The sequence below is a fragment of the Oryctolagus cuniculus genome, chromosome X (genome assembly GCF_964237555.1).
Source record: "Oryctolagus cuniculus chromosome X, mOryCun1.1, whole genome shotgun sequence".
NCBI lineage: Eukaryota > Metazoa > Chordata > Mammalia > Lagomorpha > Leporidae > Oryctolagus > Oryctolagus cuniculus.
In genome coordinates this window covers 60,824,843-60,849,079 of record NC_091453.1, presented here as the reverse complement: position 1 = coordinate 60,849,079, position 24,237 = coordinate 60,824,843, and the positions used below count along the sequence as shown (strand labels likewise).

General features: G+C 38.2%; 1 pseudogene; it reads right to left on the bottom strand.

The window, feature by feature from the left end:
• Window positions 1-9,672: 9,672 nt before the first annotated feature.
• LOC127484895 (ankyrin repeat domain-containing protein 49-like) lies at window positions 9,673-22,916 on the bottom strand (annotated as a pseudogene).
• Window positions 22,917-24,237: the final 1,321 nt, after the last annotated feature.

Here is a 24,237-nt window from a genome sequence, read left to right as displayed (position 1 = left end):
CTTTGGATTTGCGCAACTCTGACCCTTGCGGCCAGTTGGGGGTGAACCAGCGGATGGATGACCTCTCCTTCTCTCTCTCTCTCTTCCTCTCCTTCTCTCTCTGTGTAACTCTGACTTTCACATAAATAAATAAATCGTAAAAAAAAAAAAAAAAAAAAGTTCTTGGGGCCAGCGCTGTGGTGCAGCAGGTTAAAGCCCTGGTCTGAAGTGCTGGGATTCCATATGGGTACTGGTTCTGGTGCTGGCTGCTCCTCTTCTGATCCAGCTCTCTGCTGTGGCCTGGGAAAGCAGTAGAAGATGGCCCAAGTCCTTGGGGCCCTACACCCATGTGGGAGACCTGGAAGAAGCTCCTGGCTCCTAGCTTTGGATAGGCCATTGGGGCCAGTTGGGGAGTAAACTAGCAAATGGAAGTCCTCTCTCTCTGTCTCTACCTCTCTCTGTAACTCTCTTTCAAATAAATAAAATAAATCTTTTTAAAAAAAGGTTTTTCGATTTAATATCTGATCTTTGTTATTTAACTGTGTTTCATTTATTTGACTCCTTAATCTTTGAGGTGTGTATATTGTTCATTATTTGTACTTCTTTTTTTCTGATTTTTTGCTTATAGGAGCATAGGATTCTGAGAATTTCTTAAAGCAATGCTTTAGTTGCATTCTAAATTTTTGATGTGTTGCACTTTTGCTGTCATTAATAAAACAAAGAAAAAACACAGTGGTTGATTTCTACCTTTCTGAATTTATTGAGACATTTTAAGGTCATTGTGTGATCCGTAACAATGAATATAATGTAGTTGCTTGAAATTCACATACATGTATTCTTTCTTTAGAAATTGTAACTTTTGATAAATATCAATTAAACCAAATTTGTTAATCATGTGTTTCAGATCTTATGCTGACTTTCTTGGTATGTCATTTTCTACCACTTTATTTTCAATTTAATTGTATTTATGTTAATATTTTATCTTACGATTGGCATAGTTGGTCCTTGCTTATTTATCTCGCAAGTCACAGCAATTTAATTGAGCTTCAAAAGTTCATTTTAGATATGTAATTGTCTCAATCTTTTTAAATGCCTTTATTAGATTATTTAAATACTTAATAATTTCATATAAAATTTTATAACATTACATTTTATTTCCGTTGGATTATTGCTTACTCTAGGGAGTATTATACACATCCGTAGCATTTTAGTCTTGTTATATTTTAAATTGGTATATTTCATATAAAATGTGGAAATCTTATAACTATAGATTCATATACCACCTCCCTATCACACATTGTTTAATAAATGTTTTGTGTTTTCTATCTACTTATGTTACAAACTCACTAGTGAGTATTATTTTTGCCTTTAATAGACATGACTGATAAAAACACTAAGAGGGAAATACCAAAGATGGGCTTTTTTTTTTTTTATCATATTTAACATTTATAGTGTTTCACTCACAAGTAAAAGTACATGTATACATCTTTTATACTTTCCCAAAACTGGATACGTTTTGTTTTTGTTATTACTGTGCAGGTTTGATAAAAACAGTATCTCAGTTTTTCTTTTTTAATCTAAAAATGTCATTTTACTTCTTGAAGAATATTTTTCTTATGTACTTATGTCCTTTTTGTATTAATAAAAGAAAGTTCACTGGGCATGGCAAGTTAATAGTGAGAATATTTTCTTGGGTTAATTCCTGGTAACATTGATATACACTGAAATAAAATGATTAATGGTCAAAAGTGGTAATATAATATCCATTGCTGAACAATATTTGCCAAGGACCTTTAAGATTTCTCTTTAAATTTATTTATTTGAGAGAGTGGATGGGGGGAGAGAGAGATATATACAGGTAGAGAACAAGAGAGTGCTCGTATTGCTGGTTCTCTCCCCAGTGCCCAAAAGGGCTATGATTGGGAATGTCCAAAGGTTTATTCAGTCCTCATAAGAGTGATAAAAAATACCAACATAATAAAATTGTGGGTTGTGAGATTAAAATTGTGATCATATTGATAATTAGTCCCCAAATACAAGCAACATACATGAGCAATATATAAAACTAGTAGTATATATATTTTAAAGTTTTATTTATTTTTTTAAAGTCAGTTACACAGAGAGAAAAGGAGAGGCAGAGATTCTTCCATCCACTGGTTCACTTCCCAATTGGCTGCAATGGCCGGAGCACTGCCAATCCGAAGCCAGGAGCCAGGAGCTTCTTCCAGGTCTCCCACGTGCGTTCAGGGGTCCAAGGACTTGGGCCATCTTTTACTGCTTTCCCAGGCCATAGCAGAGAGCTGGATCGGAAGTGGAGCAGCTGGGACTCGAACCGGCGCCTATATGGGGATGCAGGTACTGCAGGCGACTGCTTTACCTGCTACGCCACAGCGCCAGCCTCAATAATATATTTTTGAACGCTTTTATTATAGTCTGATTTTCATCATAATTAAATGTCACTTCTACGAAGAAAACCATTGCTAATTTGGTATGTGTCACTATCCAGTTTTTTTGATATGCAACATTATATTTGTACAAAATATTACTCAGTTAATATTGCTTTGTAAATAGCCATATATTTCGATAACTTATGCTCTGATTTTATATTAATTTTTTCTTATAGTTGTGGTATCACATTCCATTATTTGTTTTGCCTATTGGTATTACTATTTTCCCACTTTTGAACAGTGTTTATTGAATGTATTTACATATTTTTCTTTGCATATTTATGTGTCTCTGTAGAAATACAGAAAAAAATCTGAACATTTCATAAGATTTTTGGTAGTTGTTTCTAATTTCTTCTTCCAAAAGTTCTATCAATTTCAATTTACTTCCCTGCAAATGAAATGTGAAAATGATTTCTTTAGCCTTTTGGCAATTTATGCTAATAACAATTTCTTTTTTTTCATATCTCAGGTAACATTTTTAAATTAACTTAAAGTCAGAATTAATGCTCCACTTGATAAAGAATTCAACATGTTAAAATAAAAAGATGATTTTGCAGTGGGAATATAAACAAGGGGTATAAATAGTAATCAAATGAAACTATGTCAATTTCATTAATATATAATACATTTTAAAATAATCACAGATTATTAAAACTATAGTAGTATTTCAGTCTTAACATATTGTTTGACCAAGTTATTAAACTTTGACAAAAGTATATTTTCCAAACTGTTAAATCCCTGTATTCTGTTTTTGTTTTCTGATTATTTATTTCTTTATTTTTAAACTTTAGCTCCACATAGAAGGGAGAAAATGTGGTGTTTTTCTTTTTGTGTCCGGCTTATTTCATTCAATGTATGGCAGAATTTCATTCATTCTTATTGTTGAATACTATTCCATTGTGTATCTATCAGATAGTCTCTACCCAATAATCTGGCAATGGACAACTTGGTGGAGTACATATTTTGGACTGTTGTTAAACAGTGTTGTTATAAACATGATTGTGCCAGTATCTCTTTGATACAATGTGTTCATGTCTTTTCAGTATATACCAAGTAATGAGGTTGTGGATCTTTTTTTCTTTGTAAAAATTAGTCATATAAAGGAAACAAATACATATATTTCACATACACAGTTTTAAGAGCAAAATGGAACTTCCCACAATATATCCCCTCCTTCACTACCTCCCAGCTTCCATCCTCCTCCTTTTCTTATTTTTCTTCTAATTTTACAATGACATGCTTTAAATTTTTTTAAACTGTTGCTGGCAGCTCGAGGTTTCCTTTTTAAAAAAGAGATTTATTTTTTATTTGTTGAAAGGCAGAGAGAAGCGAGAGACAGAGAGAGAGGAGGAGAGACACAGAGATCTTCAATCCACTGGTTAACTCCCCAAATGGATGCAATGGCTTGGTCTGGGCGAGGCCGAAACCAGGAGCCTGGAGCTTCTTCGGGTTCTTCTATATGGATTTAGAGGCCCAAGAACTTGGGTCATCTTCAACTGCTTTCCCAGAACTGAGTCTTTACCAGGCCGAAAAAAGGCACCTGGAGCTTCTTTTGGGTCTCCCACATGGATTAAGGCCCCCAAATAACTTGGGTCATCTTGGGTACTGACTTATTTCACAAAGCATAATGGTCTCCAGTTGCATCCATTTTTTTTTTCATGGCTGAGTACTATTTCATCATGTTATGTATATATATATAATAAATTCATTGTTGGCCGGTGCTGTGGCTCACTAGGGTAATCCTCCGCCTGCGGTGCTGGCACACCAGGTTCTTGTCCCGGTCGGGGTGCCGGATTCTGTCCCGGTTGCCCCTCTTCCAGTCTAGCTCTGCTGTGGCCCGAGAAGGCAGTGGAGGATGGCCCAAGTGCTTGAGCCCTGCACCTGCATGGGAGACCAGGAGAAGCTCCTGGCTCCTGGCTCCTGGCTCCTGGCTTTGGATCAGTGTGATGTGCTGCTGGCCGCGGCGGCCACTGAAGGGTGAACCAACGGCAAAAAGGAAGACCTTTCTCTCTCTCTCTCTCACTGTCCACTCTGCTTGTCAATAAATAGATAAATAAATTCATTGTTTGCTTCTTTTTAATATTTATTTGCAAGACCGAGAGAGGGATTCATTGATTTATTGATTCTGTCCACCAGCTCACTCCCCAAATGGCTGCAGTGGCTGAAGCTGGTCTAGCCAGAAGCCAGAAGCCAGGAGCTTCCTTTGGGTTTCCCACATGAATGCAGAGTCCCAAACACTTGGGCTATCCTCTGCTGCATTCCCTGGCTCACCAGCAGGGATTTGGATAAGAAGCGGAGCGGCCGGGACTCAATCCAGTACCCATACGGGATGCTGGCGCCACAGTCAATGGATAGGTTCATCTGCCATTCCACCATGCCGGCCCACGATCTCTCTATCCATTTGTCAGTTGATGGACATCTGGGTTGACTAGCTATTGTGAACTGAGCTGTTATAAACATGGGAATTATAGAACATATTTTCATATGCAGATTTAATTTCCTTTTGGTTAATTCGCAGGTGTGGGATGGCTGAGTCATTTGGTAGAAATATTTTCAGATCTCTTGAGGAATCTCCATGTCTACCACAATGGCTATAGTACTTTACAATGCCACCAACAGTGGATTAGATACCTATTTCCCCACATCCTTGCCAGCTCTTACTTGATTTTTGGATGATAGGGATTCTAACTGGGATGAGATGAAAACTTCCTTGTGAATTTTCTTTGCATGTCCTTGATGGCTACTGAAGCTGAGTATCTTTTTGTATGTCTGTTGGCCATTTGTATTTTATCCTTTGACAAATGCCTGTTCATACCCTTAACCCATTTCTTAAGTAGATTGCTTGTTTTCTTGAATTTGAGTTCCTCATATATCCTGGATATTAATCCTTTATCAGATATAGAATTTGTAAATCTTTTCTCCTCTTTATTTTGTTGAGGTTTTTGATTGCTGAAACTTATGGTAAATCTATTTTTAGTTTTTTTTTTTTAAAGATATCTCCATACTATTTTCCACAATGGCTGCACTAATTTGCATTGCTACCAACAGTGTATTAGTCTTCCTGTTTCTCCATATCCTTACCAGCATTTGTTACTCGCTATCTTTTGGATAATAGTTATTCTGATGATGGTGAGGTGATATCTCATTGTGGTTTGCATTTCCTTGTTGGCTAGTGATGTTGACCATTTTTTCATATATTTGTTGGTCATTTGTATTTCTTCTTTTGAGAGCCATCTTTTGAAATATTTTGTCCATTTCTTAACTGGATTTGTTGTTTTTTATTTATTGAGTTTTTTGAATTGCTGATATATTCTGGATATTAATTCTTTGTGAGAAGTTGCTTGCAAATATTTTTTTCCCATTCTGGTAGATGTCTTTTCACTCTTGATCATTACCTTTGCTGTGTAGAAGCTCCTGAGTTTGACATAATCCCACTTTGCCTGTGGCTTGTGGGTCATATCTAAGAAGTTGTCATATATATACTAGTGTCTTGAAATGTTTTTCTTACACTTTTCTCTAGCAGTTTCATAGTCTTAGATCTTAAATTTATGTCTTTTATCTGTGTTGAACTAGTTTTTGTGTATGATCAGAGGTAGGGATCTAAATATATACATCCTGCGGCCAGTGCTGTGGTGTAGCTGGTAAATCCGCTGCCTGCAGTGCCAGCATAGCATATGAGCACCGGTTCAAAAATTAATTAATTTTTATTAATGTAGAGAGAATAGCTTTCATGTAGTTCATAGGTAGAAGTCTAAGAATACAATGATGCTTCCTCCTCTGCCTCCCTTCTCCTTTTTCTTTTAATTTTTTTTCCAATAACTTAAATTTACTTTATATTCATAGGTTTAATGCTCCACTAAATAAGGAGTTCAACAAGAGCGTACTAGTATTTTCTTGTGAATTTTTGCATCTTCATTCATATGTCTGCAGTTTTTTTTCCCCCTGTTGTGTATTTGTTTGATTTTGGATTCAGAGAGATGCTGTCCTCATATAAAGAATTTGATAGAATTCCATGCTGTTGAATATATTGGAATAATTTGTAATGTATCGTGGTTAGTTCCTATTTAAATGTTTTTGTAGAAGTCAGTCCTAGGCTTTTCCTTAGTGGGAGACTTTTAGTTGCTGTTTCAAACTTGTTGTTTGGCATGGTTCTGTTTAGATTTTATGTATCCCTCTTGATTTAATTTTGGTGTTTTTTTTTTTTTTTTTTTTTGTATTCAGGGATTTATCTATTTCTTTGAGGTTTTTCAATTTGTTAGCATATACTTGTTTACAATAGTTTTTTATGATCCTTTTCATTTCAGTATTTTCAGTTTAATTTCTGCTTTTTCATTTCCAGTTTTATTCATTTCAAATTTTTCCTTTTGTTAGTTTGGCTCATGGTTTGTCTATTTTGGATATCTTGTCAAATCCCCAGCTTTTTGTTTCATTGATCCTTTGTATTTTTTTTTAGTTTCAATTTTATTTATATTTGCTCTGTTACTATTTCTTGCCTCCCGCTAATTTGGGGTTTAGATATTTTTTCTAAGTTCTTGAGGTACATTATTAGATCACTAATTTGAGATCTTTCTATTTTATAACATAAGCACTTAATGCTATAAACTTATTTTTAATACTGCTTTTGCTGTTATCTCAGATTTTGTTGTTTCATTTTCATTTATTTCAATAAATTTTTTTATTTTCTGTTTAATTTCTGTAATGACCTATTGGTTGTTCAGTAGAATATTACTGAATTTCCATGTATTTATGAGTATTTCAATGTTTGTTGTGTTATTGATTTATAGCTTTATTCCTTTGTGGTCTCAGAAGATACATGGTATGCTTTCAATCACTTTTAATTTACTGAGACTTGAATTGAAGCCTAATAAATCTTCTATTCTGGAAAAATGATGATGAGAAGAATGTGTATTCTGTGGCTGTTGGGTGAAATGTTTTGCAAATGTCTGTTAGGTCCATTTGCTCAGTGGTATGTTTCAACTCTATTGATTTTTCTGTCTGGATGATCTGTCCAATGAAGAAAGTGAGGTGTTTAAGTTTCCCACTATTATTGTATTGGAGTCTGTCTCTCCCTTTAGATCTAATAGTATTTTCTGTATATATCTGGGTAGTCTTGTGTCGTTTGCATGTATAGTTCTTTCTGAAATAAACATTTTATCAAAAATATAATGTCTCTTTGTTCATTTTTTGATTTAAAGTCTGTTTTCTGATATCAAGATAGCTACTCCTGCTCATTTTTGGTGTCCATTTGCCTGGTCTATCTTTTTCCAGCCCTTCAGTTTCAGTCTATATGTCCCTTTGTGAAGTGAGTTTCTTGAAAACAGCATATAGTTGGCTCTTATTATTTTGTTCATTCTAGCAGTCTAAGTCTTGTGGCTTCACCATTTAATCCATTTATATTGCAGCTTAGTACTGATAGAGAAGAACTGATACCTGTCATTTTTTTGATTGGATACTGATTATACTTTTTCTGTTAGTGAATTTGATAGTGTCACAGGTTTTCATGATGTTTACTTGTAACATAGGGCTGCCTTTAGAGTTTCTTGTAAGGCTGGTCTGGTAATGATATTCTCAGTTTTTGCTTATCTAGGGAACACCTTATTTCTCCTTTAATTCTTATTAAGACCTTTTTTGTTTGGGAGACCACTTTTTTATTTTCTAAAGATTTATGCATTTATTTATTTAAGAAGCAGAGTTACAGAGATACAGAGAAAGAGAGAGGTCTTCCATCCACTGGTTCACTCCCCAGATGGCCACAATGACCAGAGCTGGGCCGATCTGAACCAGGAGCAGTAGCTTCTTCCATGCAGGGACCCATGCACTTGGGCTATCTCTTCCACTGCTTTCCCATGCCATAAGCAGGGTGCTGGATTGGAAATGGAGCAGCTAGGGCAAGAGCTGGTATCCATATGGAATGGCAGCACCAAAAGTGGAGGTTTAACCTACTATGTATGCCACAGCGCTGGCCCCTCTCTGTGACTTGTAAAGGTTAGTTCTCCTGATTGAAATATTCTTGGTTAGAAGTTTTTTTTAAGGCCTTGAAAATATTATCCCAGTCTCTTCTGGCCTGTGTGGCTTCGTCTGAGAAGTCTGCTATTAGTCTTATGGGTTTTCCTTTTGATACTTTTATCTTACTATCTTTAGGATGCTCTCCTGTCCCTAACTTTTGACAGTTTCACTACAATGTGCCTTAGGGAAGATCTTTGTTGGTTGAGTTTCCTTTGTATCCATTGAGCTTCCTGTATCCTAACGTGCATTTCTCTTTCAAGACGGGATGTTTTCAACTGTGATTTAGTAGGTTCTCCACACCATTTTCCTTCATTTAATGTTATTCCATGTTTCATGGAGGCCTTCTTTGTTCTTTTTATTTCTTTTCTCTTTATTTTTCTCTAATTGGGTATTTTTTTTAAAATATTTTTCTCCAGATGAGAAATTCTTTCCTCCACTTAGTGTAGTCTCCTGTTGAAGCTCTCAAACGTATTTTTTATGTCATTAGTGGAAATTTTCATCTCCAGTATTTCTATTTGTTTCTTTTTAATGATTTCTCTCTCCTTAGTGAATAGTTCATTCATGTGACTTATTGTTTTCCTTACTTCTTATGCTATCTGTATTCTCTTGCATTGATTTTCCTACAATCATTTTGAATTCTATTTCTGTCATTTCCTTGATTTAGCACAGTATCTATTTCTGGAGAAGTAGTGTGTTCTTTTGGAGGTATCATGCTACCTTGCTTCTTAATGTTTTCTGTGTCCATCTGTTGACATCTGTATACAAGGTACAATAGTCCCATCTTCTTATCGAATGGTTTTTCTTGAAAAGAGGTTATGGTTTAGATGTTATGCATGGCATTCATTGTCTTGTTGCTTTGTCTCTGTTTCTCAGTGTGCCCAGAAGTAAAACTATCTGTATGATTTCTTTTGGTTTAATAAATGTCAGGTGTTTCTGTAAGTGACAAAGTTGTCTTAGTTTGCAGCAATTAATAGCCTTTAAAGTCTGACTTTGAGGCAAATGTGGGCTTTCTCAGGTGTGTATCTTCAGTCCCCAGAGTGTTGGGTGTTAACACACTGGATTGAGATTGGCAGTGCCTTTGTTCTTGCTGATGAGAGCAACTAACAGTTGTGGCTCTAAGACTGTGTGATATGTAGACCTTCCCCAAGTCTTCCTGGGAGAGTCCAGCTAGTGCTTTGTCTTGTCACACCAAAAGCCCTAGTTCCGGCACCAGAGGATGTGAATGAATCCTGCTTCACTTTTAGGGGAGATTTTGCACTGGCACTTTGGGTCCAGAGAGGTGGTTTGCAGTCAAGTTCGTCCCTAGGTTCACCGGGTAGATTCTCGTGGGTTTGAGGAAAATAGTACAGATTGTTACAGACCTGGTCATGTAGGATACCATGCTGTTGTTACCTAGATCTCCCAGGGTGGTAGACAGGTGTTGGGAGTGGTGGAATCCAACTGCCCGAAGCAAAATGATGCAGAAGAGCATGACAGATATCAAGAATGAGTGTGAGTTACTCCAAAGATTGTAATAGCAACACCAGCAGTCCTGGTTATAAAAGAAGAGATGTAACTGCCTCCCGTTCTCATGTAGCATGGAAGGGTGATGCTGGGGCTTGTGCCCAGGGCTCCCAGCAGTGTGATGATATAGGACGTGCAGAGGGGAAGGTTTCTGGGTATGTTTAGATTTTTCATGGGCTGCTTCTTGTGCTCCAAGAATCTGAAGGCACCCCACTGGATCACAAAGAATGAGTGAGCTCAGCCCTGGGGCTTAGACCCAGAACTGTCACAGTCGCAGGATGCAGGGCGTCTGCTCGCTGCCCTGTAATTGTCCTGACTGTGGAGCTTGGCATCTCTGCTAGCAGCATGATTGCCTGCTGTCTGCTGCTTGAGAGCAGGATTTAGCTGGGACTCTACCACACACAATTGGGAGGTTTGGGGATGCGAAGGAGGCAGTGTGGCTTCCATTTTTGGACAACGTAGCGGTTCAGTACCCAGTCAGCTCCCTAGGCTGGGCTTGAAGTCATTGGTGGAATTCTTCCTCCATTAAAGCTGCAGTGTTTGAACTCCATGGTATCTTCTTCCTGTCTTGCCTTGGGAAGATGGGATGTCCCATCCAGCAGCTTGCTGCATAGATGTAGGGGTGTCTGGCAGCATGGTCAGCCGTGTGGGCATGCTTGTCCTTGTTTCTCACTGTTCCGAGTCTCTGTTCTCTGTCATTTCTCCACTAAAAATTTCTGTCCATCAGTCCCTTGGGAATGTGGTCCTTCCTTTGTTTTTCTGCTATCTTTCTGTGACCAAGGTCAGTATGGCTTTTCAGCATTCAGCATCTTAGATCATCTCCTATTTATTGACTTTTTTATTTTTAGGATTTAATTTAAGATTTATTTGAAAGGTAGAGAGAGAGAGAGAGGGAGGGAGGAAGGGAGGTTTTTCATCCACTGGTTCACTCCATATATGTCCGCAGTGACCAGAGCTGGGCCAATTTGAAGCCAGGGGCCAGGAGCTTCTTCCATGTCTTTCGTGTGAGTCCGGAAGCCCAAGGAGTTGGGCCATCTTCTGCTGCTTTCCCAGGCCATAGCAGAGAGCTGGATCAGGAGTAGAGCAGTTGGGGCTTGAACCATGTTTATCTACACTACTGTTGAAATTGTTTTAGGTACATATTATCTGTAGTATAGGCAGATTGACTGTGTTTTTTATTTTTTCCAACATTGAACTTTTCCAAGTGTTTGACTTTGTTGTTGTTGGAATGAACTACAATACATTTTTTACCCAGCCATTTTACAATGAGAATTTCATTATTTCTAAAGAATCTGTAATCATCTGTCTCTTTTTTCTTGTTCTTCCATTAATGTCAGTTTTCAAGGACACTTGTTACAAGTGTTTTCTCTCATGGTGCCTGTAGCTTGGAATGTAATGTTTTGAAAGTATATAAGCCATAGCTCTTATGGAATGGTATGTCCAGGGCTATATTCATTCCAAAATCTTGTGTTGATGTGAAAGATCAGTTCAAATTAGGAACATAGCTAAAGTGCAAGAATGAAATTAGGATTTATTTGAAGTGATTACAGAGATACCATACACTCAGATGTGAGCCTTTCTCCATGCAGGGAGAGCGTGTCAGCTGGTGCTGCCGGTGCTGCCGCCGCTGCCGCCGCTGCTGCCACTTCTTACCTGCTGATGTGCCCAGCAAAGTTTAGGTTGCTGCTTTTATAGAGTAGATAGTGGTGCCGTAATACGACATACAAAATGCGCTAAGTTTGTATGGGATTCAGTGCCCATGATTATCCTTGGGAAGGTTCCATCTTGTTGCCACATGCATCTCAACATGCATGTCTTTAGCATGGTGTCTTCTGCAGGTTGTAGCAGGCTCAGGTGCATCATGGGAACGTGGACAGGGTATGGAGTTTGTGATGGTGCAGGAAGAAGACAACTGGCAGTCTCCTAGTTCCTTTGTTCACTAACTAGTTCTCTACTTAGCCCAAGGCGCCCCCCCCCCCCAATACCTTAATCCTTATGGGAAGAAAGTAATTCAGTCTTCCATATCTTCTCATGCTGAATCAGGCCATGAAAATGCCTTGCTGTCTTATCTAGATATACCATCTCAGGAGTCAGAGGATTGCCACTGGTTGTTCACAATGGCTGGAGTCCCTGTATGATCATCATTTTTGTGAGAAACTATTGAGTTCTGAAAATGAGAAATTTGACAGCTAAAATGAACACTACTGAGAAAAGCAAAAACAAGGGTAGGATCCACATTAGAAAATGAAGAGCATTTTCTACTGTTTCCCAGATGGCCGAAGCTGCTGGGCTTCATGCTCTATCATCATGGATATTCTAGGGCTAGTACGTCGTCCATGGGTACTTCAGCTAGGAAATCTACAGACTGGTGACATTGCAGTACAACCTTGCCACTGGTCTGGACTAAGTTGTCCAAGGCAATAGAGCTTCCTTAAAATAAATTCAAAGGCAGTTTTCTTGCTGGAAGAATGAGAAGAGATAGCTAAAACATATCAGCTAGAAAGTACAACAGCCTTAATCTCTCTCCCGAAGAAGAAGTGTATAACAAAATCAAAAATTTCCCTTATGGTTTTGCTTATTGTTGATAGAGTTGAGGTCCTGAATTGGCCCACAACTGTAGACAGAATTATCCTCTGGGTATACCTGTGAAAACACAAGGGGTATAGATTTAAAGCCATTTCCAGAACTCCATGAGTGGCAGCTGCCTTTGTTGCCCTATCTGCCAGTGCATTTCCTTTGATGATGTGTTTTTTTCTCTCTTTGTGTCCCTCGCAGTAGATAAACCACCACTTCCAGAGGCTCTTTAACTGCCTGGGTGAGATCCAGCGTTTCCTATGTTTAATGGGAGAGTTTTCTTACTGTCCCTACGTCTTTCTCTCTGCAAGTTGCTGCAAGTGCATGTAGCACAAGGAAAGCATATTGGGAGTCCATGAAAATGGCTCTAATGACTGCAGTAATTACAGCCGTCTGGAATTATTGTAGTGTGGCAATGCCTGGGTTTCCACTACTTGAGTAAGATTTACTACAGCATATCCTGCTGTTCCCCTCCCCCCTTTTAAATATTTATTTACTTTGAAAGGCAGAGTTACAGAGAGGCAGAGAGAGAGAGAGAGAGAGAGAGAGAGAGAGAGAATCTTCTATCCATTGATTCACTCCACAGATGGCCACAATAGCCAGAGTTGTGTCTGTCTGAAGCCAGGAGCCAGGAACTTCTGGATCTTCCCCGCAGCTGCAGGGGCCCCTGCACTTAACACCAGCCTCTACCACTTTCCCAGGCCATAGCAGAGAGCTGGATTGGAAGAGGAGCAACCAGGATGCCGGCACTGCAGGCAGTGTGCTTACCCGCTACGCCACAACGCAGCCCCTTCTCCTCCCTTTCTAACCCCTCCCTTTCTGAATCTGCTTGTTCTTTAAGTGGACCATCTGGGTTTGTCCTTGCTATCAGACTCAAGTGTCCACTCTGTCCTGGATTTCATCAGGAAGATTATCTTAAGCTGCAACTTTTTTCAGTATTCATTAGCATCATGGCGCAAAAGATAGAAGGCTTAAAGCCAATTAACCTGAGGAGTGCTCGGAGATGATAGCAAATCCCTGCCAAGATAAAGGAGTTGGATAGTGTCACCAGCAGAAGTTGGTGGGAAATGAGAATATCGTCCTTTTGTCATACTAGAAGCAAAGTAAATTTTTGAGAGCAAGACTTGTCCTCAACTCCCGTAATGACCCAGCTTTTTAAGGATAAGTGTCTATGGGGCAGGTGCTGTGGCACAGTGGGTTAAAGCCCTGGCCTGAAGCTCCGCCATCCCATATGGGTGCTGGTGTGAGATCTGGCCGCTCCACTTCCAATCCAGCTCTCTGCTGTGGCCTGGGAAAGCAGTGGAAGATGGCCCAAGTCCTTGGGTCCCTGCACCCACATGGGAGACCTGGAGGAAGCTCCTGGCTGCTGGCTTCGGATTGGCGCAGCTCCGGCCATTGCAGCCATTAGCAGGTGGATGGAAGACTTCTCTCTCTGTCTCTGCCTCTCTCTATAACTCTGTCATTCAAGTAAATTAAATATTTCTTTTTTTTTTTTTAAGGTTAAGAGTCTTGTTTGGGAATTCAGTATAGAGTAAGTGTCTCCCATATCAGTTAGAAAACATTCTTACCTGCATCGTTGAAAGTCGTTTGTGGCTACAAGCATGAGATGCTTATTCGGGTTGTGGGAGTTGGCTGAGTTCCTGAACCCAATTAGAGCTGGTGCAGAAGCGGAGCAGCCGGCGATGAAATCAGCACCCACAAGGCATGCCTGCACAGCCAGCAGCAGCTTTACCCACTGTACCAGAGCACATTCTACACACGTCAGCCAACCCAGTAGATAAATTGCCCTGTGCCTACGACGATGGGCACAGTAACTTTGTAGTTCTGCTGGAACTGCTAGGCATTGCTCCTGCCACAGTAGCAGCCATCAGAGATGAAAAGTTGTAATGCACTTATCAAATGTTCATGTGAGGTGTACAGTGCATGCTGGCATATTGCTTAATATTGTAGAGTTCAGTGGAGTGTTGGTTTCTGAGGGCAGAAGTGAGGAGACGCCATCCATTTACCGTGGGGCCCATCAGCCACCTGGAGTCTGGCATTGTTCCAGAGGCAAGCTGGAACATCTATAGGAAACCTGCTTGCAACTTGTGATGAAGCTGCTCACTGCTTTTGGCAACACCCATGCATTCCCAGCCTTCTAGGAGGCTGAAAAACCTCTCTCTTTCTGCCAGTCAGCACGTTTGCGAACTGGAAACTGGCCAAGAGCATGTATCTACTGCCACATGTTTGGGGATGTTTCTTCCCTACCTTCACAGTTTGTCTGAAACAGCTAGTGGCTGTTGTGTGGCTTTTAGCCTCTATTTAAGCCACCTCCTAATTGCTAAGACTGAGCAAAGAGATTAGAATTGCAAAGGCCTGCTCAGTGGTTAGAAAATAAAGGGAAAAAATGGTAAACCAGTACAGTAGCAGCCTTTAGAGATAGAAGTCATAAGGTAAATATTCGTGCAGGGGTTTAATTCTCGCTCCCCACTTCCTCCTGGCTGGTGTACCACTTAATGGATTTGATGAGGTGTCCCCTGGATGGATTTATTGGTCAGAGGGATGAATTCAAAGTGAGAATTGGGGGCCGGGCTGTAGCTTCCGCATGAGAGACCAGGAGGAAGCACCTGGCTCCTGGCTTTGGATTGGCACAGCTCTGGCCGTTGCGGCCATCTGTGGAGTGAACCAACGGAAGGAAGACCTTTCTCTCTGTCTCTCTCTCTCACTGTCTATAACTCTACCTGTCAAATAAATAAAAAATAAATAAATAAAAAAGTGAGAATGGGAGCTCGATGTATTTAAAGAGAGAAGTACAGGCAGCCTCCTTCCTTTGGTAGAGATGGGCGTCTGTTGACACTTCTCAGTGTGGCTATATGCTCACTGAAATTCACAATCTGTGCCCCCCCCCCCCCCGCCATGGGGCAGGGGTTTTTGTTATGATTGGGGCAAAGTGGTTAGGAGTTCAGGACACATTTTGATCTCTTGGGAAGGTTTCCTGGTGTCTCCACTTGGAGTTCAACATCCGTTTCCTAATGGTGTTTTCTGTGTGATGTAGGAAGCTGAGTTTCATCATATGAAAGTGAGTGTGCTGAATTTACATGGAGGGGTGTGGAGTCTTTGGTGTTATGGAACTGTGGGAAGAATGCAACTAGCAGTCTCTTATCTCCTTTATTCAGGAACTAGCTCCCTACCTTGCCCATATCATTAACCCATGAATAGATTGTTCAGAAGAATATGATTGTAGATTTTCTGCCACTTCTTCTACTTTACTCTCAAGCATACAGGGAAAAACGTCAACAAATAACCACGATAGCAACACATTAGAGTTTGTCATGCAACAGTGTGGTAAAATATACATTAGTATGCAGTATATGTTGTCTCAATGTCCCATTTATAGAACAGCTGCTTTTTAAAATAGATAATTTGAAATACAGTAGATTCCTTGAAATAAAATGACACGTATTTCTAGAAAATACTTTCATGAATGCATTTCTTATATTACATATCAGTTGTATACATAATCTTATTCAGTTGAACATTCAGTAAAAGTAGCCTTTGCAATAAAGTTTATGGCATCTTCACAATGAATTTAAAATTAGGTTCATAGTTACCCTAAGAGACATATTTATTGCTCAATTTAGGTATCTGTAGCTGTCCTTCTGTATAGGATGTTGAGACATAATGGGTTAATTCATCTTGTTTCTTTCATCCACAATTATGATGTGAAATTTCTCCCAACTTGAGATAAAAGGCATCAGACTAACCTGATTTTAAAAGATCTCTTTCATTTGGATTTGAACAAAGTCTGTTCCATTTCTGAAAGAGGATTCTCAATGACACCAAACCTTTTCTGTATTCAGGCTTGTGTAGAGAAGATGACATTGGTTCTGTGAGATAAATTCCCAGCTTTCATACATGACAGCTAGTTTAATGCATAGTAAGACTACTACTGTGACTACTCATTTTGTTCCTAAATACAACTGTAGCAATACTCTGTGACAGAATCTATCAGAAAAGTATATATCATTTTACTGATAGATACTATCAAATATTAAACATCAATTTATCATATATATAAAATGTAAATAAATTTTAGTTCTATTTCTTTAGTCTAATATACTCTTATAACTCAGATACTTTTCATGCTTGAAAAGTACACTTAATTTCTAAATGAAGGAAAGAACACTTAGATGAACATCAGAGATGATAGAATATTGTTGAAAAGTAATCATATCTTTAGACACATCTGCCACTAACATGGGAGCAATGTGTTACAAGTTAAATAAATTACTGAAGGCATGTAATAATCAGCATAAAAACATTTAGAATCATATTTTTTCATTAGCTTTATACTTTATAGACAAAAGATTTCAGTTGCCTTCTCTCATGTTAACTTGATTTAAAAACATATTTCTCCATGTAATTATCTTCATTTACAATGCTTATGCAATTTCTTTTTTCATAGTCTACAAACACCTTATTTTCCATGAATATTCTATGATGCATTAAAGTATATTGTAATGTGCAAATGTTTCAAAATATGGTGGTTCATAAATATATTGTAATATATGACTTATTTTTTAATGCTTATCTTCTCCAAAGGCAGAAAGACAAGGTGAGGAGAGACAGAAAGAGAGAGATTCTGTGTGTGAGAGACAGAACCTGGTGGTTCATCCCCCAAATGTCCACCACATGTTGGCTAAGTCAGGCCAAAACCAGGAGCCAGGTCTCCCATGTGAGTGACAAGGTCCCAATTACTTACTGACTCCCAGGTAGCATGTTAGCAGGAAAGGTAGATTGGAAGCAGAAGTGTTAGAGAATCAATACTCTGATTGGGATATGGATGCTCCAAGCAGCGCTTTAACCAACTGTGTTACCATGCCCACTCCATAAGATTTAATTGAGATCTCATATTAGAAAGTGACAATAAAATTGTAATATTCATGTCAAAAATCTATTATATAAAAATTTATGTAAATTGAAAGCAGAACTTTTGTAATTGTACACCTTAAGAATAACTTAAAATTTCTCTTTTAAAAGCTTAGATTTAAATGTTTTATTCTGCTGCAAATTAATCTTGAATCATATCACAGTTGCGGCCGTCAGTGAGAGAAGACATAGGTTATTGGATTCTACTGTACACTGGGAATTGCTTGTAGGCTACAAATATGTAGCTCAGCCTTCCTGGTTTAGAGAGTATTGCATTGTAGTTGCAGCAGAACTAATCTTTGCCTCTTAATGTGCATGTCTGTGCTGTTTAGTCCGCACTGATGAATTGGGTTCCTAGGCAGAGCCTAAAAAGTAATTAAATCTTCTCTGTCCTTTGTGTCTCAGTAGAATAATTCTGACTGTCAAGATGAGTTTATACTTTTTTTTTGTTACAGTATTGTATAGGCTCCCTTAATCCTCAATGACAGCCTGAGTAGAAAGTGAGAAAACAGAGGAAGCTTTGTCAGATTGTATAGAAGTACTGTGATTCGTTAGACGTCAAGGTTTCATAATTTATATTTCATTGTAAATTACTCATTTGTACATTTCTCTCATCGTATTATAAATTAAAGTTAGGCCCAAAACAGTCTCACAGGAGAGAGAAAAATTTAAATATTGTGAATATAAGCTGTCTGTGTTAGGGCAGTTTTGCTAATTACAATGAAATATAGGGTTGTTATATATGTTCAACATGGTATGTGCAATTTAGTTCTTTAACAAGTTTTCTTATCTCATATTCCACCTATGCAGTATTCTTTGAGTTATGTTATGTTGAGTGAAAGAGATTCATTATGGGCTCATTAACATTAATGGGCAGGTAACACAGTCATTAGTGTCATAGCTCAGGTGGTTAGAGAATTCAAGTGTAGTATCATATCATGTCACCCAAATGAAGAGTAGAATAAAGCTATTTCAGCAGCGGTTCTGATTATTTGCCTCTAAGCAGGGTTTTGTCACATGTCTTTTGAAAAGCACATAAAATGGTGAACCAACCTTTTCATCAAAATCAGGCTGTCATGGATGGCATATTGTTTTATAGGTTACTTTTTCCTGGATTGATGTTTAGACAGTATTATAGAAGGTACAATTTTCTTCAGAAAAATCGTTCTTCATTTTTTTTTAGTGAATATATTTGTATTTATATTTATACTTTTTGTTACTCTCCCTACTAAGAGGTAGGTGTGTGTGTGTGTGTGTGTGTGTTTTCCCTGTGGTTCTAGTCTCAGTAAAATAATCAACCTTCTTATTCTTTGGATTCCTTTTCCCTTGTCAATTTGCCTTTTTATGGTTTGTATAAAATGAAGACCTTGGAAAATCAATATTTCCTGTGAATTCAAGAGGTTATAAACAGGGTCCAACCGAGCAGGATTCTGCATGTAAACCCAGTGGTAGAGCAGGTATGTTACGATGTCCTGGGCCCCACTACAGTTACATGGCATGTTGAACAGGTCACTCATTGACTCAGCCTAAGTATAAGGGTCGTGTAGATTGACAAGGATTAGATAGGACGACCCGCAGTACAAGGTTAATTGTGGTATTGGAGGCAGTATAGAATACCTGTCAACTGCTTTCCTGAAAATGGTTTATGTTCCAAAAAAACAAAGACCTATGTTTTTGATCTGATATTTTAGTTTCACTGGTTTAAAATGAAAGCAACAAGGGATGGTAATGTAGCGAAGGCTGCTGAACTGCACCAGTATATTTAAGCATTTTAAATTATATTCTAAATTACCGTACCTTTTTAAAAATTCGTGTTAATATACTAAGTACTCAAGATAATTCAGGATATGAGATATTTAAAAATGTATTTCTGTAAGTTCTGCACCAAAATATCTTTAGTTTCTGTACAACCTGTGTGAATTTTTTCTTTCTTTTGCATTTTTTTAACTTATGTAAGATGAACAAATTTCATGTATTTCATATATACAGATTTAGGAGCATGGTGATACCCTCCCTCCTCCTTCCTTTCTTATACTTTAAGTATAATTAAGTTGAACCTATTTCCCAGAAAAAAAGAGAAACCTGACAGAAATTGTAACAGATATATGCAAACAACTCACAAATAGGTTTTGACGTCAGGATCAGACAAAGTAAAATATTTTGTATTAGGAGCGTATTTTACATCTCATCCAAGGGAGGCATTAATATGTAGACATGTAAGAACATTACCAGAACCATTAAGACAGGAGAAGAATTTGTACTGCCTTCCACATTTTCAAAGAGGTAGTGTTAGGCAACTTCCTGCTGATATTAAATGCAGTTTCTTGCAAGTTGTGTTTCCGGCCTGGTTCCATATAACAGTTAATCAGGAAGAATTCAAGGGTATCTCTGCTGTCTCTGTTCCCAGCAGCAAGATGCAAGTGGGTCAAGAGGCCTTTTGTTTGGGGCTTGATAGCTGTGTCATGCTGATATTATTCTACTTGCAAGCACTGTGCAGGGGTGTCCAGCCATCCACAGTCACTGCATGCCATCTGCCCCTTGAGCAGTCAGCTCACGGACACTATCCATGTGTCCACTGCAGGCTGCTTCATGAAGATGGGTGTATTGATCTTCCTCCCTTAGTGCTCACAAGGTTGGCCTTATAAGAAAATATTCCCTGCACTATAGTAATCTGGGAATAAAAAACTGGACCTTTTAAAAACTCTGTTTATTTTTGAGTCGGTGAGGTGTGTTTCTTGCAGTTACCAAATAGATGGGTTTGTATCTTTTAATTGGGGAATTTTGGCTATTTATATTCAAGGTGCCATTTTGTAAGTAATGACTTCTTTTTACCATTTTTCCATAAATAGTCCTGTTCTTTGCTTTAGCTTTCCGTTATACTTTTACTCTAAGATTTTCTGCCTTCACATTCTTTTATTACTATTTTTCTCTGCTTCTGTGTGTGACACATTCTTAAGTACCATTTGTAAGGCTGGGTGATTGTTTTGCAAAGTTTTTATTTCGTTCATTTATGAATGACGTCTTTGCTGGGTAAAGTGTTCTGGATTGACTTTTTTTTTTTTAAGGCTTGGACTATGTTTCAGTTATCTCCTAGCTTGTACAGTTTCTGATGTGAAATCAGATTTTAATATAATTGGTGATTCTCTGAAAGTAATCTGGCATTTCTGTCATGCAGATTTTAGAACCTTGATTACAGTGTGTCGTGGTGAAGATCTTTGGGCTTCTCCATTAAGAATTCTGTGTGCTTGAATGTGCATTTCTTTCTCCACGTTAGGGATGTTTTATTCTATTATTTCACTGAATTGGACTTGTAATTCATTCTTTCCACACGTTCAGGAACATCTAAGACCTATATGTTTAGTTGTTTGATTGTATCTCATAAATCTTGAACACTATTTTTGGTTTTACTAATTTTCTTTGTGTGTGTGTGTATGTGTATGTGTGTGACTGAGATATTTCCAAGGGTTTATCTTCTTTCCCAGGTGTGCTCTCCTCTGTTTCACCAAGTCTGTTAAGGCTTTCCACTGTAGTTTCTATTTGACATATTAGATTCTTTGTTTCTGATATTTCAGTTCGATTTCTCATCAACATCTCTCTCAGAAGTTTTCCTACATGTTATGTGTGGATTCTTTAACTCATGTATTTGCTTCTCCTTGTTTTTGAGTAATCTTATGATGCTTCTTTTGAATTCCTTTTCAGGCATTTCATTAATCTCTTCTTTCTTACATTCCAGTATTGAAGTGTTGTGTTCCTTTTGGGGAATCACATATCTTCCTTGTTCAAGTTTACTGTATTTCTGTGTTTATTTAAAGGCATGTGTAGAAACATTTGCTCCTTCAGTGTTTTTGCAGAGGCAAATGTTGGGTCAGGCCAGGGAGTTCTGGCCAGTTACGAATGGAGGCAGAAGGGAAGACTCTAATGTGACAATCCAGGTTGAGCTTGGTGGATCTATTCTATTGTCAACTAGGAGGAAGGGTGTGGTCATGTCAGCTGAATGATCACAGGGTCAGCCTCTCTCTGCCAAGGTGACCCAGACACGTAGTAGGAGCACACAGTCACATGAACTGCACAAAAGATCTGCACACTCCTCAATGTGAGTTCAAAACCCTGAACCTCTGAAGCCAGACAGAGTGACTGCCCAAAGACCCAGCCATACCCTCTTGTATGCCATATTGTACAGAAACAGAATCCCCATAGTTACAAGACGCCGGTCTTGTACAGTAAGAGGGTGCAGGGGATCCATTCTCATTTCCACAAGCCTCCCCTGTTCAAGAAAGGAACCTTAGCCTTCAAAGAATCAGCTGCCTAACCAGCAGGGGTTGGTTGGTTCTCCGCCTTAGCAGTTGAGTCTGGGTGGCATGATAAAATGAGGGCAGAGTAGCGCTTCACTGGCTACGTGGGTACCCTGCTTCCCTGTGACTCTGCAAGCCAGACTCATAATCACTGAGTAGCACAGATTTATCACTCCCATAAAATACCCCAGTTGTGCATGGGCTGTAGCAGCCTCTACTTGCCTTAATAAGGTGGCATTTTCTTCCTTTTGCTGGGGCCTTGTTCCAAGAAGATGGCATCCCCTCCAGCCACTGGCTGTATGAGTCATTGGTGGTTTCCTGCTCACTGCTGTGTGATTATACTGTCCCCACTGCTTCATGGCGTCTCTCCAAATCTTTTTCTGTTATTAGTTTGTAATACTATCACAGAGACATGAGGGAACTTAACAAAATGAGGTATTAGTGGCCAAGAGGAAGAATAGACATTTGATGTTAATTCTACCTGGATGACCCTAGGCAAATTAGTATTAACAAATTCCAATTTCTTAGTCTGTAAAGGGGAAGAATATTACCTGTCTTATCAGGATATGTGAGGATTAAACAAAATAATACAGTCAGGCACCTGGTAGAGATGGTATTGGTATTTAATACATGTTAATTCCCATTCTCCTTTTCATAAATGATGCTTATCTTTAAGGTAACCCTAATGACTTCATAGAAATGACTTACAAATGAAGATATTACTTGCTATTTTTATAGGTAGTTGCCTGCAAGACCTCAAATAATAGCTAACCTGACACTTTTTTTTAGCTTAGTATGTACTTTCATGTACATTACCCATTTAATCCTCACAATCCTATAGCAAAGAAATTGAAATTATGATCGCCATTTTTTAGATAAGAAAATAGAGGTTCAGAAGTGGGGGCATTTGAGTTCTGCTTCCAAACCCAAAACTTTTCATGCTATGTCATTGTTCACTTTTTAGTTTTTTTTTTTTTTTTAATATACTGATTTTTTTTCAACAGTCCAAAGAAGCAGTTTGGTTGAAATTTTTTTTTTTTTTTCTATCTTGCTCGTTGTCTTTATCAGAATCGCTCCCAGAGACTGTGATTACCAGGGAGAGTAAAGTGTTCATGTGTTTCCATTCAAGTTGCTGAAAGTGTTCAGAAAGCTATAAAGAACTCTCTGGATCTGCTTTTCTATCATCATTTGTGTTATCTTTCTCCATTTTTACTACTACTCTCAATCAAAGGCATCTCAAATGCCAGGGAGTAAATAATCTTCCTAGAGATGAATCATGTCTGCTTTGTTTTATTCATCAAGATGTTTTGGAGCTGAAAATCAGAGTAATTGCATTTGACATAAGAATCTTCCTGTTCTCTATTGAGAAGATTGACATGCCCTAATTTTACGAAGAAAACTGTTTCATCTGTAGTTCTAAAACCATTTAAAATACAGCCTGATTAAATAATAATTAAACTACTGGTAACATTTTGACACAAGTGTTTATATCACTCTTAAAGTATGTAGATATTTCCAGTAGAAGTTAGTGTGTTGTAGTTTGTGTTTATTGACAAGTCTGATCCTAGCCCCTGATCATTTTCTTTAGTAAATTAAATTTTAAATATTCATAAAATTTGAATTTAGTCTGATTTTCTGGAAAGCAAGATATATATGTTATACAGCATGAGTATATTCATAGAATTTATTCTGTGTTTAATTTATGTATTCATCAAAAATTGTGGATATAATTAAATACTAATATATGTGTGGCAATGTTCTGATGCAGAGGATGTACTGGGATCAAACGACTCAAATTCCTCTGCCTCATGGAGGTAAATATTTGGCGAGGCAATGAAGACATGTCTTCGAAAATGTTCCTGTAAAACCTGTGTTATGAAAAAAAAATTTACACCAAAATATACTTGGCCTTTGAATTCCATTTTTCTTTCTCAAATACCATTGTTTATAATGTAATATTGTGTCATATAAAGAAATATTCTGTCAATTGGTTGTAGTGATAAAACACAAATAAGGTGAGCAATTAACGAGTAAAAGTGGGTATATTGTAGATAGGAATGCCAAGAAAGGCTTGTATAAGGAGTTAATTGTATAGAAGTCTGTGTTCATGTGAGGGAATGGCATATAAAATAAAATGAAAAATATACCAAGCTACCACAGAGTTGACATGAACAAGTGATGTCAACCTGTTTTTGTGTATCAGGGTTTATGTACATGTGAAAGATTTACAATATTTAAAATATTTTATTCCATTATGCAGTTTCATATTACCTCTGTAAATTTGTTTGTATACCCAAGTTTTTGTTATGTCACTTTTCATGGTGAATGAGAAACTAAAGCGATAAATAAATATAAATTGTTTTTAAGCATTGTGCTTCCATTTCATGATTTCTGTTTCTTCTGTGATCACAGGTTGTGGAAGTTGAGAGGGACTTGGGAACCTTCCAGATCGTCACCCCGTCTGCTTCCCTCTGTTCACCGATGGGAGCTCAGATCACTCTGTGTGATGTGTGTGCGGACGTGCATGT